The 11,874-nt window shown below is 44.3% G+C and overlaps 1 non-coding gene and 1 pseudogene across 1 annotated transcript; both read right to left on the bottom strand.

Moving 5' to 3' along the window:
• Positions 1 to 4,587: 4,587 nt before the first annotated feature.
• Positions 4,588 to 4,794, bottom strand: LOC142728467 (U2 spliceosomal RNA; annotated as a pseudogene).
• A 6,137-nt stretch (positions 4,795 to 10,931) lies between these two features.
• LOC142728441 (U2 spliceosomal RNA) lies at positions 10,932 to 11,122 on the bottom strand. Its single transcript, XR_012877586.1, has one exon. It is a non-coding gene; the product is annotated as a U2 spliceosomal RNA (small nuclear RNA).
• Positions 11,123 to 11,874: the final 752 nt, after the last annotated feature.

The following is an 11,874-nucleotide window of genomic DNA, read 5'->3' on the forward strand; positions in this document are numbered from 1 at the left end:
AGTCTGCGTTTAGTAAGGTGATAGGCCTCCAGTTTTTAATATCTGTTTTGTCCCCCTTTTTATAAAGCAGGGACACCTCACCTTTCTTCCAGGACCCCGGGAGGGCTTTTGTTCTAAAAACTTGAGTAAAAAGGGAATAGAGATCCTCTTTTAAAACTCCATAAAATGTGACATAAAACTCTATGGGTATACCATCAGGGCCAGGGACTTTACCTGTTTTAAAACTCTTGATGGTATCTAAAATCTCCTGTTCCGTAATATCCTGTAATAAAAAATCTTTGGAGACAGGATTTAAAACAGCGTCAACCTCCTTCAATGAGTCGTTCATCAAATCAACATTAACAAGCTTTATATTAAAAAGATCCGCATAAAATCTGTGTACCTTTTTTAAAATATTGTCAGTGTTTGTATCTCCATCAACATTGTCTAACAGGGTATGCTTATCGTTAATTTTCTTAAAAAAGTACCTGGAGCAGGTCTCATTTTCCTCGAGGTGTTTCATTTTTGAACGAAAGACAATTTCCTTACCTCTCTGCTCCAGGCACTGGGAGATCTCCTTCCTAATCTCCATAATCTCCTCCTCCACCTGCATACCCTGTTCTCTGAACTTGTATTGGGTCTGCAGACGGGTATTCAAATTAGCAAAAAAATCCTGTTTTTCTTTTGCTTTTCTCCTTCCGATTTTTATGAAAAAGTCTCTTATTTTTATTTTTATTTTCTCCCACCATGAGACTATGGACATATTTGGATGTCTTACCCGTCTGCAGCCCTTATAAAAGGTAATAAAATCAGATAAAATTTGCGGATCATCTAAAAGGGAAACGTTCATTTTCCAGGCTTTTTTGACAGTATTTTTCCCAATATCATTTTTAACTTTAAAATACAATAATTTATGATCAGATAAAACATTGGGATTAAGATCACATTTAAAAGGCAGTACTTGATAAGAGCAGAATATAAAATCGATCCTGGAGCTACAGTTCACATTGCTCCAGGTGACGCCGGCCTCTGCAGATAAATTGCTGTTACATTTCTTAAAAACATCAGTAAGTTTAAAATCAGTAACTATATCTTTTAATAATGAGGAGGTTTTGTCATAATTCCTGCTTACTGAGTTAGAGAACCGGCGTTCCCCCTTTAAAATACAATTAAAATCACCCGCTAAAACAAGTGGCTCTGAATCGTTTAAAAAAAGGGGTAAAATCTCTAGCATTCTAGCTCTTTCATTCTTGTCCGAGGACCCATAAAAATTTAAAAACTGCCATCTAATACCGTCTATAAAAGCTTTGACCAATAAAATTCTACCTGGTAAAATTTCATTAAAACTGTCAATTAAAACGTTCCCTTTAAATAAAATGGCGACACCTGCGGCTCTGGAATCGTTAGACCCGGACCACACTGAAGGTCCGAGTCTCCAGTCTTCCTTATATTTGTTGTAGTTCGTGCGATGTGGGATACAGCATTCCTGTAGGAAAAAAACGGTGGCGGAAAAAATAGAAAGATAGTCAAACAGGGCAGCTCTTCTCGTCTTGGAATGCACGCTCCTAACATTTAAGGAAATGCCACCTAACTCTGCCATGAGGAAAAGGGAAAAGAGACAGTCTTATGTAATCTTACCCGAGGTGGCCTCAGCAGTCCTCGGCGTTACCAGAGACCTCACTCGAACTCTCATCGCCCTCCGACTTCAAACCGACTGTATAGGTTGAGGAGATTGGAGAGGAACTCATGTCAGACAGCTGACCCCCCGCCATACCTAAGGCACTTATCGCAAACGGGTCCCAGATGGACTCCACGGGCAAGGTTTCTGGAGCATTTTGTATGGCAGCCTCTTCCCCTACGATAGGGGCAGGAAACGCACTCGCGGCCGTTTCAGGGACTTCTGTCACCTCAGAGGCAGCTATACTTGTCTCCCCCAACTGGCGAGAAGGGGGGAGACCTTCAGCTGGTGCTTCCGGGGGCGCGTCAACTGGTTTCCCTGCTTTCGCTCTAGCAGGTACTCCCATCGGCACCCCCGCTGCCACCTCTGAGTACGCCCTACGCCTTTTAGTCCTTGCTGCCGCTCCGCCCGGGTCCTCTGCCTCAGGTACAGGCTGACCCAGCACCTCCTGCGGCCCAGGCGGATCAGCTTCATCCGAACTACCCATCTCCTCCGTTTCCTGAGGGGGCTTTTTCGTCCGCTGATCACTTTCTCTTCTCTTAAACCGCCTTTGCTCCTTTGGGTCACCTGTTTGGGGGGGTCTGCTGGAGGTGTCCATGTCATTTGCCTCTTCACCTCCTGGTTCCTCTCCTTGTGCGGGGGCGATCTGGCCTGCTGGCTGCTCTGGACGCCTCGGCCGGACCTCGGGTTGTTCCGATCTGTGGGGACAAGTAGCATATAGATGACCAACTCGGCTGCAAAAACGACACCTTTTCCCCAGAGGGCAAGTTTTGGCCTCGTGCTCAGAGCTGCCACAATTCCTACAGGTGCTTTCGCAGAACTCTTTGGTGTGACCGTACTTTTGACATTTTCTACAGAATGGAGGCATTCCTGTATAAAAAAGATCTCCTGCCATATCGCCTAATTTAAAGCGTGCTGGCGGCAACATTATCCCCCCTGCTGTATTGGCATCTCTATAACAAGTTACTAAAAATCTCCACTTTGACGTCCAAACTCCAACTTCGTTCATTATTTTGCCAATACATTTTACACTTTTGAAATAGGGGGATAAAAAGGACATCACATCTTTTAAATCAGCAAACGGGCAGTACATTTTTATCACAATCATCTTAGTGATGTCCAACACATGTTCGTAAAATTCAATACCGTCCAGTCTCGGATCGTTTTTTACCATGTATGCCGCCAGCAGATCTTGGAACACTCCATTCTGTACAAACGTTATGTCATATGTTCTTCTCCTTGGATAGTCTTGCACCGCCAATATCTCCCGCTTCTGAATGTTGAAAATGCCAACAAGCACGGTCTCCACCAAGAACTTCAGGCCGCAGGTTGTCGCCTTCTCTTCTGATACAATAACACGGATTGTATTTTTTATCCGGGCATACGCCGGTATCTCACCAGGACTTTCGTCCATGGTGAGGGGATTTCGGGAAAGTTACGCCACCCGTTGGTGACGCAACGTCTACGCAGCTTCCCCTTTTCGGCCGAAGCCTACACGGGGGATATGTGGATCGCAACTCGTTGCTCAGGACTAAGCCTCTCTCCCAAATAGCAGCACGGGGGTGAAGTCCAGGCGAACCTGGACGATCCCCCGAGGCCGAGAGAGAGGGTACCTGAGCACCTCCTAACCAAGACCAGGCAGCACTGACTACAAGTAATCAGAACTACACTTGATCTCAGCCAGAAGGCCGAGAAGCGATAACCCGAACGGGCCGCGCGTTGCCCGAGCCTGCCCGATACTGCTGTTCAGCCCTTGCAGCGATTCAGCCTACTTCTAGGCAATTCCATGGGGCCCTGCAGGCTCACACACTCACAGCTACACGGGAGGTGAATAAAGGCCGGAGAGGAAGCCAGACAGGATTTGCTTCTTTTGCTTGCACCACAATGCAGTGCTGAAAGAGGAGGAATCTACATAAAAACGCCTTCCTGGCAACGCCCAAATGCCCTGCTGCCATGCAGATAAACACTGGCAGCGGCAGCCAGTGCATGCCCACAGCCACCCCTTGTTCCTTCACACCTTGTATCAGCTGTAATCCAGTCCAGTCCAGTGCTGCCTGCTGAGCAGCACTGACCAACACTGCCTGGGCCCAGGCTTTTATCTCTGAGGCCCCATTATGATGTCAGAAAGCTGGCTCTGGCTCCTCAGGGCTCCACTATGACACGTGCAAAGTTCCGTCTGAACTTTATATAAGACGGCGCGGCTCAGTCAGTCACTCAGTGTTGCCTGAGAGGGCAACACTGCAACAGCCGGCCGCCAGGCTGTCTTTTTTTGCACAGCTAGTTGCCTCCAGGAGGCCACAAGAGGGAGACAAGGGACTGCAAAATGGAAAATAAGCATTCACCAACTTTACAGACAACTTCTCCTTGCTCCTACAACCTCCATCCTTGCACAGTTTGTTATTCTTCTAGGTAACATAGTAACAAATCCAAATTGCTGCTCTCTTTGTAGGCAAGCAAGGCTTTGTTGCAACTGCAATTCTTACTCCTTCTTGAAATGTAGGGACGACAGTACATTCCATCACATCCATCTAGTGTACACAGGTAGGTCCATTGTGGCGGGCGGGCGGCTTTAATGGCTGTTTGCTGTTCCCCTACTCCACTCCACTATTTGACTGTGGTGCTGCATCAATCAGTGGCTGGCTCAGGTGCAGCTCTTTAACTTACCTAAAAGGGAGGGCGGAGAGAAGACAAGGAAGGTGAATGAGCTGTTCCAATGTGAAATGCCGGAAACACAGACACACAGACGACACAAAACAAGAGGTGGCAATGTATTCATTAATTGCATTTAATCAATTAGCTCATTATCACTCATGCATTGTCCAACAGGTGTTGAAATAATGGGATTAAAAGGGGAGATCCCTTCAGAAAGACAGAAACAATGGCAAACACAAAAAACACTTTTGGAATCTGATTTTAGTCAACACATAAGGAAAGGGTGCACCGGTCCTGGAAATACTGCAATACCAGGTCAATGCGTGGAGTGGACAGAGCAAGCTCTATTTCCATCTCCCTGTTCTAAAAATCCATTTAATATATGGTCCCCAGATAGGGGACGTATCAGATATTAAACTGATAAGAACAGATTTTTTTTTTTTTTTTTTTTTTTTTTTTTTTTTAACCCTCAGAGGTAAAAATATAAGTTCATTATATTTTTTGCACCTCAAACACTTTCACCAAACGTACACTCTGTATTTAGTGCGTTTCTTTAAGCTCATCATCGGGTCAATGATTTTTCTTTTTTAAACATATTTATTTACATTTACAATTAAACAAAAAAGGCATACAATCCCATCACCTTAGTCTAAACCCTTCACTCCACCCACCATTTATACTTTAACTACATACCTCCACTTCAAAAATTTCCAAATACCCTCTGCATCTGCTTCCCCAAACCTTTTCTTGTCCGACAAATATACCACATACATTCTATCCAAAATCATCCTCAAACACCCTTCTACCGTCACTTCCTTTCTTCTAAAGACATACAAATTCCTTACATCCCACAAAACTTCTTTAATGATTGCTAACATAATACACCACACCCTCTGTTTTTTCCTATCTAACATTCCCAACCCAAACATTATTACCTCAAACGACAGTTTTTTAACCCCAACCACCTCTTTACACAAAGGACTCACACCCTTCCACACTTCCTGAGCCACATCACAATTCCAGAATAAATGTAAAATATTTTCACACCCTCCACACCCCACTCTAGGACATGCTTCACTCCTCCCAATCCCACGATTTCTTTGAAACTCTCTCACAGGCAACGCTCCATGCATACTTTGCCATACAATCTCTTTCTGTCTATTTGTTATCCCATCCGTTTCCAAACTCTTCCATACTCTCCCTACATTCGCCCTTCTCACCATATTTATAGGACACTGCACTTCTTTTCCTTCAATACATCTCAACATCTCTTTTTTATTTCTCAACACATCACCCTTCCCCAACAACTCATAGCTTTTCAAAAACTTTTCCACATACAGATACCACTTTGGACATATAAGTGCATACGGCACTCTTAAATCTCTCCCTATCCATCCTAATCTGCATAACACACTCCCACTCAGATATCTTACCATACATGCAAATTTCCAATCACCTCCCATCATCCTTCTTACTGCAAACACACTATTCACTCCCAAATATACCTCAATATTAGGAAACCCCATTCCCCCATTCTTTACACTTTTCCTCACAGTCTCTCTCTTCACTCTCTCCATCTTAGAACCCCAAAAAAAATACCATCAGCACTCTATTCAATCTTCTCAGCATCATATACCCTGGCGGAAAGACAAAAGCAACATACAACAAAATTGGTAAAATCACACTTTTAATCACAAGAATCTTCCCAGCAAAGGACAATTCTCTCAAACGCCAGAAATTCATTTTCTTAATAATCTTTTTACCAACATCCTCCCAACTTTCATTCCCATCCAATTTTTCATCAAATTTCACCCCCAAAATCTGAATCGCTCCTTCCACACATTTTACACCTAAATCTTCTCTCCTCCCAATGTTCCCAAACCTCTTACATTCACTCTTATCCCAATTTACTCTAAATGCAGATGCCCCACAGAACAAAGCAACTAACAATTTTGCACGCCTTACCGCAGCATCGGATTCACAAATCACACACACATCATCCATGTATGCTAATACTTTTACTTCTTTCCCACCACAACCAGGAATCTTCACACCTCTCATACATTTATCCTTCCGAAACATCTGTAATAAAGGCTCAATCGCACAAATAAAGGCAATCGGAGACAGGGGACACCCCTGCCTCACACCGGAACCCACACTTATCTCACCACCAACCCATCCATTAATGAGAATCTTACTATACACATTCTTATACAACACTCTTACAACATTCACAAAGTCACTAGGAAAACCCATTCTTACCAAAACTCTAAATAAAAAATCATGCGCCAAACGATCAAAAGCCTTTTCAAAATCAATTGACAGAACATTCAATACTTGTTTCCTCTCCATGCTATCCCATATCACATCTCTCAGCAAACACAAATTCTCACTAATCCTCCTCCCCGGCACTCCACACACTTGCTCCTCCCCAACCACCTGACCAATCACATCTCTCATCCTATTTGCAATCAGCTTAGCAAACACCTTATAGTCCACATTCAACAAAGTAATCGGCCTCCAATTTTTAACATCATTCACATCCCCTTTCTTATAAATCAAAACCACCACCCCACTTTTCATACTTTCAACCATCCTACCATTCTCCCACATAAATTTATAAACTTGCACCACATCATCCTTAATCACATCCCACATTTTTATGTAAAATTCCATCGGTAACCCATCATCCCCTGGAGTCTTATTCACAGCCATACTATCCAACACTCTCTTTACTTCATCCTCCTCAATGTTTCTCATCAAATTTGCATATTCAATTACTTCCACCCTATTTTCAATCATACTCACCACTTCAGCCTCCAAGTCCCTATCAATCTCTTTCACTGCATACAATTCTTTATAAAAACTTTCAACCACAGGAAACACTGCTTTTCCTTTCACCACCCTTCCATTTTTATCATACACTCTCACCAAATCCTCCTTTTTCCCCACTACTTTTTTGAAAAAATACCTAGAACATTTTTCCCCCTTTTCCAATTTATCTAATTTTGACTGATACATAATCTTTCTACCTTTTTCTAACAACCATTCCCTCATTTCATTTTTCACACAATCAATCTCCTCATCCACACTCCAACCTCTCTTTTTAACCTTCTGGAGAAAATTCAACCTTATATTATAACATTCATACCTCTTCCTTCTCTCCACAGCTTTCCTATAACCAACCTTTCTAAAAAACACACGTGTTCTTTCTTTAACCCAATCCCACCATGTTATTATATCCACAAAATCACCTTTTTTCTCACACCAAAACCTATATGTATCCACATATTTTCCACAAACACTCTCATCATCCAACAAACTCACATTCAATTTCCATAAACCCCTCCCACTCCCACAATCCCCATCCCAGACCAACTCACACTTGATGCACTCGTGATCAGAATATCCTACCTTCATTTGCATATATCCCTTACCCATCACCCCCTTAGAAACAAAAATCATATCAATTCTACTACTGTGTCTCCCACTATCCGCATAATAAGTATCTACTATAGGGTTAACACCACACAGGTGTACTACATCCCTCAATCCAAAATCAGTGAGTACAGACTTTAGCACATTCCCAGACACATCCAAATCCCCTCTAGTATCACAGTTAAAATCCCCCACCCACACAATATGTTCCCTACCTGGCAAAAACAGTTTAATTCTCTCAAACAACTCCACTCTCTCTTCCTTTTTTGCAGACGCATACACATTAATTACACGCACATTCACACCACATACTTTTATAACCACTAACAGGCACCGCCCCTCCTCAATCACTGTGTAGCTACAAACCTCCACCCTGCTACTCCCAACCAAAACCCCCACACCATCATTTCTATTGTGACTAGAACATGACCATATTGCTGCACCAAAACCCCACTCCTCCTGCTTAACTATATACTCTATCCCACACTCCTGCACACAAATTAAATCTGCTCCACTGAAAGACAATTCCTCCAAAATGGCTGCTCTCCTGGCCCGGTTTTTAAACACCCGGACATTGGAGGACAAAATTTTAAACGACATTTTATAACTGCCCTAGGCAGAAAAAGGTGAAAAAACACAAAGCAGAACCCTCAAACTTTCCGGGTTAAAGGCCCGGGAGAGTTTTCTTCACTAGTCTCATACTCCATGTTCGGCTCAAACAATGCCTGAAAGGCGTTCGCCGTCTCCACACTTTGCGTCTCCACCACTTCAATTCTCTGTTTTTTTGGAAAGTTCCCCACTCTCTGTGGGCGAAAAGACATCTCCACTTCTCTCACTGGACTCAGCACTCCAGAGGAAGACCATTCTGATATCCTCTGAGATTCTTCTACCACAGGGCTTGGCATGTCCTCAATGAAAGTTTCCTCAATTGCCTGCACCTGCGTGCTATCTCGCTCAGCCTCAGCCAATATTGCATCAAGGATTTCTTTCTGCCTTTGCTCCTCCACCTCCCTTTCTATCCTTAACCTCTCATTGGCTTCCTCTTGCTTCTGGATATTCTTCTGTCTCTGTGCCTCTCTTTCCTTTTCCTCTTTCTCCTTTCTCTTCTTGCCCACTGGGCAATCTCTATACAGGTGCCCCACTTCACCACACAAATCACACGATCGGGGTTCCGTACATGCACCTGCCTCATGTCCAGCCAGCTTACAATTCCTGCACACCTTCACCCCAGGGCAGCACTCCTTAGTGTGACCAAACTGGTGACAGAACCGACAAAATTTTGGCATATTTTGATAATACAAATATCCTCTATAGCCAGCAATGGAAAAGGACAATGGAGGGCTCTTAACTCCACCAATACAATCCGGGTCCAGCTTAAACTGGACGAAAAATTTATAAGTTCCATTGAACACTTTCAATGAGCTGGTCATTTTGGTTCCCCCTTTCACACTGGTGCAATATAAACTCAAAAAGTTCTTGATTAAGTCCAGCTGGGTAAATGGGTTGAAGACATGTACAAATAGTACCCTCTCTCCCATAGCAAATAGAGGCACAAAAGAGACATTTTTCAAAACCTCACAGTTAGCATTCACTTTTAAGGCTTCATAGAAATTTAAACAGTCATTTTCTTCTTGAAAGGACACATCATACAATCCTTGCTTTCTGTTTTCTTGCACGCAGAATAATTTATAAAGAGGGATACCTGCCATGTCGACCACCAGCTTCCTTCCAACAAATTCAACGGTGTTCTTACCAGAATCACTTGGGTCTACCTTAATTCGTATGGTTCTCTCCACCGGTGTTGTCCTTGCTGCATCCATGCTGACTATACCTGCCGATCCACGATCACAGAACGATCACCACTCTGGTTCCTCCCAAGGGAAAACCCGCACCCCCTGACCAAGACCAGAGCAATAAACTCTGATCTTAGCCAAAAGGCCGAGAAGCGATAACCCGAACGGGCCGCGCGTTGCCCGAGCCTGCCCGATACTGCTGTTCAGCCCTTGCAGCGATTCAGCCTACTTCTAGGCAATTCCATGGGGCCCTGCAGGCTCACACACTCACAGCTACACGGGAGGTGAATAAAGGCCGGAGAGGAAGCCAGACAGGATTTGCTTCTTTTGCTTGCACCACAATGCAGTGCTGAAAGAGGAGGAATCTACATAAAAACGCCTTCCTGGCAACGCCCAAATGCCCTGCTGCCATGCAGATAAACACTGGCAGCGGCAGCCAGTGCATGCCCACAGCCACCCCTTGTTCCTTCACACCTTGTATCAGCTGTAATCCAGTCCAGTCCAGTGCTGCCTGCTGAGCAGCACTGACCAACACTGCCTGGGCCCAGGCTTTTATCTCTGAGGCCCCATTATGATGTCAGAAAGCTGGCTCTGGCTCCTCAGGGCTCCACTATGACACGTGCAAAGTTCCGTCTGAACTTTATATAAGACGGCGCGGCTCAGTCAGTCACTCAGTGTTGCCTGAGAGGGCAACACTGCAACAGCCGGCCGCCAGGCTGTCTTTTTTTGCACAGCTAGTTGCCTCCAGGACGCCACAAGAGGGAGACAAGGGACTGCAAAATGGAAAATAAGCATTCACCAACTTTACAGACAACTTCTCCTTGCTCCTACAACCTCCATCCTTGCACAGTTTGTTATTCTTCTAGGTAACATAGTAACAAATCCAAATTGCTGCTCTCTTTGTAGGCAAGCAAGGCTTTGTTGCAACTGCAATTCTTACTCCTTCTTGAAATGTAGGGACGACAGTACATTCCATCACATCCATCTAGTGTACACAGGTAGGTCCATTGTGGCGGGCGGGCGGGCGGCTTTAATGGCTGTTTGCTGTTCCCCTACTCCACTCCACTATTTGACTGTGGTGCTGCATCAATCAGTGGCTGGCTCAGGTGCAGCTCTTTAACTTACCTAAAAGGGAGGGCGGAGAGAAGACAAGGAAGGTGAATGAGCTGTTCCAATGTGAAATGCCGGAAACACAGACACACAGACGACACAAAACAAGAGGTGGCAATGTATTCATTAATTGCATTTAATCAATTAGCTCATTATCACTCATGCATTGTCCAACAGGTGTTGAAATAATGGGATTAAAAGGGGAGATCCCTTCAGAAAGACAGAAACAATGGCAAACACAAAAAACACTTTTGGAATCTGATTTTAGTCAACACATAAGGAAAGGGTGCACCGGTCCTGGAAATACTGCAATACCAGGTCAATGCGTGGAGTGGACAGAGCAAGCTCTATTTCCATCTCCCTGTTCTAAAAATCCATTTAATATATGGTCCCCAGATAGGGGACGTATCAGATATTAAACTGATAAGAACAGATACTACACTTGATCTTAGCCAAAAGGCCGAGAAGCGATAACCCGAACGGGCCGCGCGTTGCCCGAGCCTGCCCGATACTGCTGTTCAGCCCTTGCAGCGATTCAGCCTACTTCTAGGCAATTCCATGGGGCCCTGCAGGCTCACACACTCACAGCTACACGGGAGGTGAATAAAGGCCGGAGAGGAAGCCAGACAGGATTTGCTTCTTTTGCTTGCACCACAATGCAGTGCTGAAAGAGGAGGAATCTACATAAAAACGCCTTCCTGGCAACGCCCAAATGCCCTGCTGCCATGCAGATAAACACTGGCAGCAGCAGCCAGTGCATGCCCACAGCCACCCCTTGTTCCTTCACACCTTGTATCAGCTGTAATCCAGTCCAGTCCAGTGCTGCCTGCTGAGCAGCACTGACCAACACTGCCTGGGCCCAGGCTTTTATCTCTGAGGCCCCATTATGATGTCAGAAAGCTGGCTCTGGCTCCTCAGGGCTCCACTATGACACGTGCAAAGTTCCGTCTGAACTTTATATAAGACGGTGCGGCTCAGTCAGTCACTCAGTGTTGCTTATGTCACAGTGGTGTGTTACCCCTGTTTTTAAACTAGTTACTATTAAAGATATCTTTTTACTCAGTTGTCATTTCAGTGAACCTTATAATTAAATTTCTTTATATTGTGGGAGCACAATTAGATTTCTATCTAACTATACAGTGAAATTATATTTAATTTATACAGTTAATAATTTCGTTTTATCTGGGTATGGCAGCCTTTGCACTCTCAGATTTAAACACAGAA

The sequence above is a fragment of the Rhinoderma darwinii genome, unplaced genomic scaffold, assembly GCF_050947455.1.
Source record: "Rhinoderma darwinii isolate aRhiDar2 unplaced genomic scaffold, aRhiDar2.hap1 Scaffold_677, whole genome shotgun sequence".
NCBI classification, from domain to species: Eukaryota; Metazoa; Chordata; class Amphibia; order Anura; family Rhinodermatidae; genus Rhinoderma; species Rhinoderma darwinii.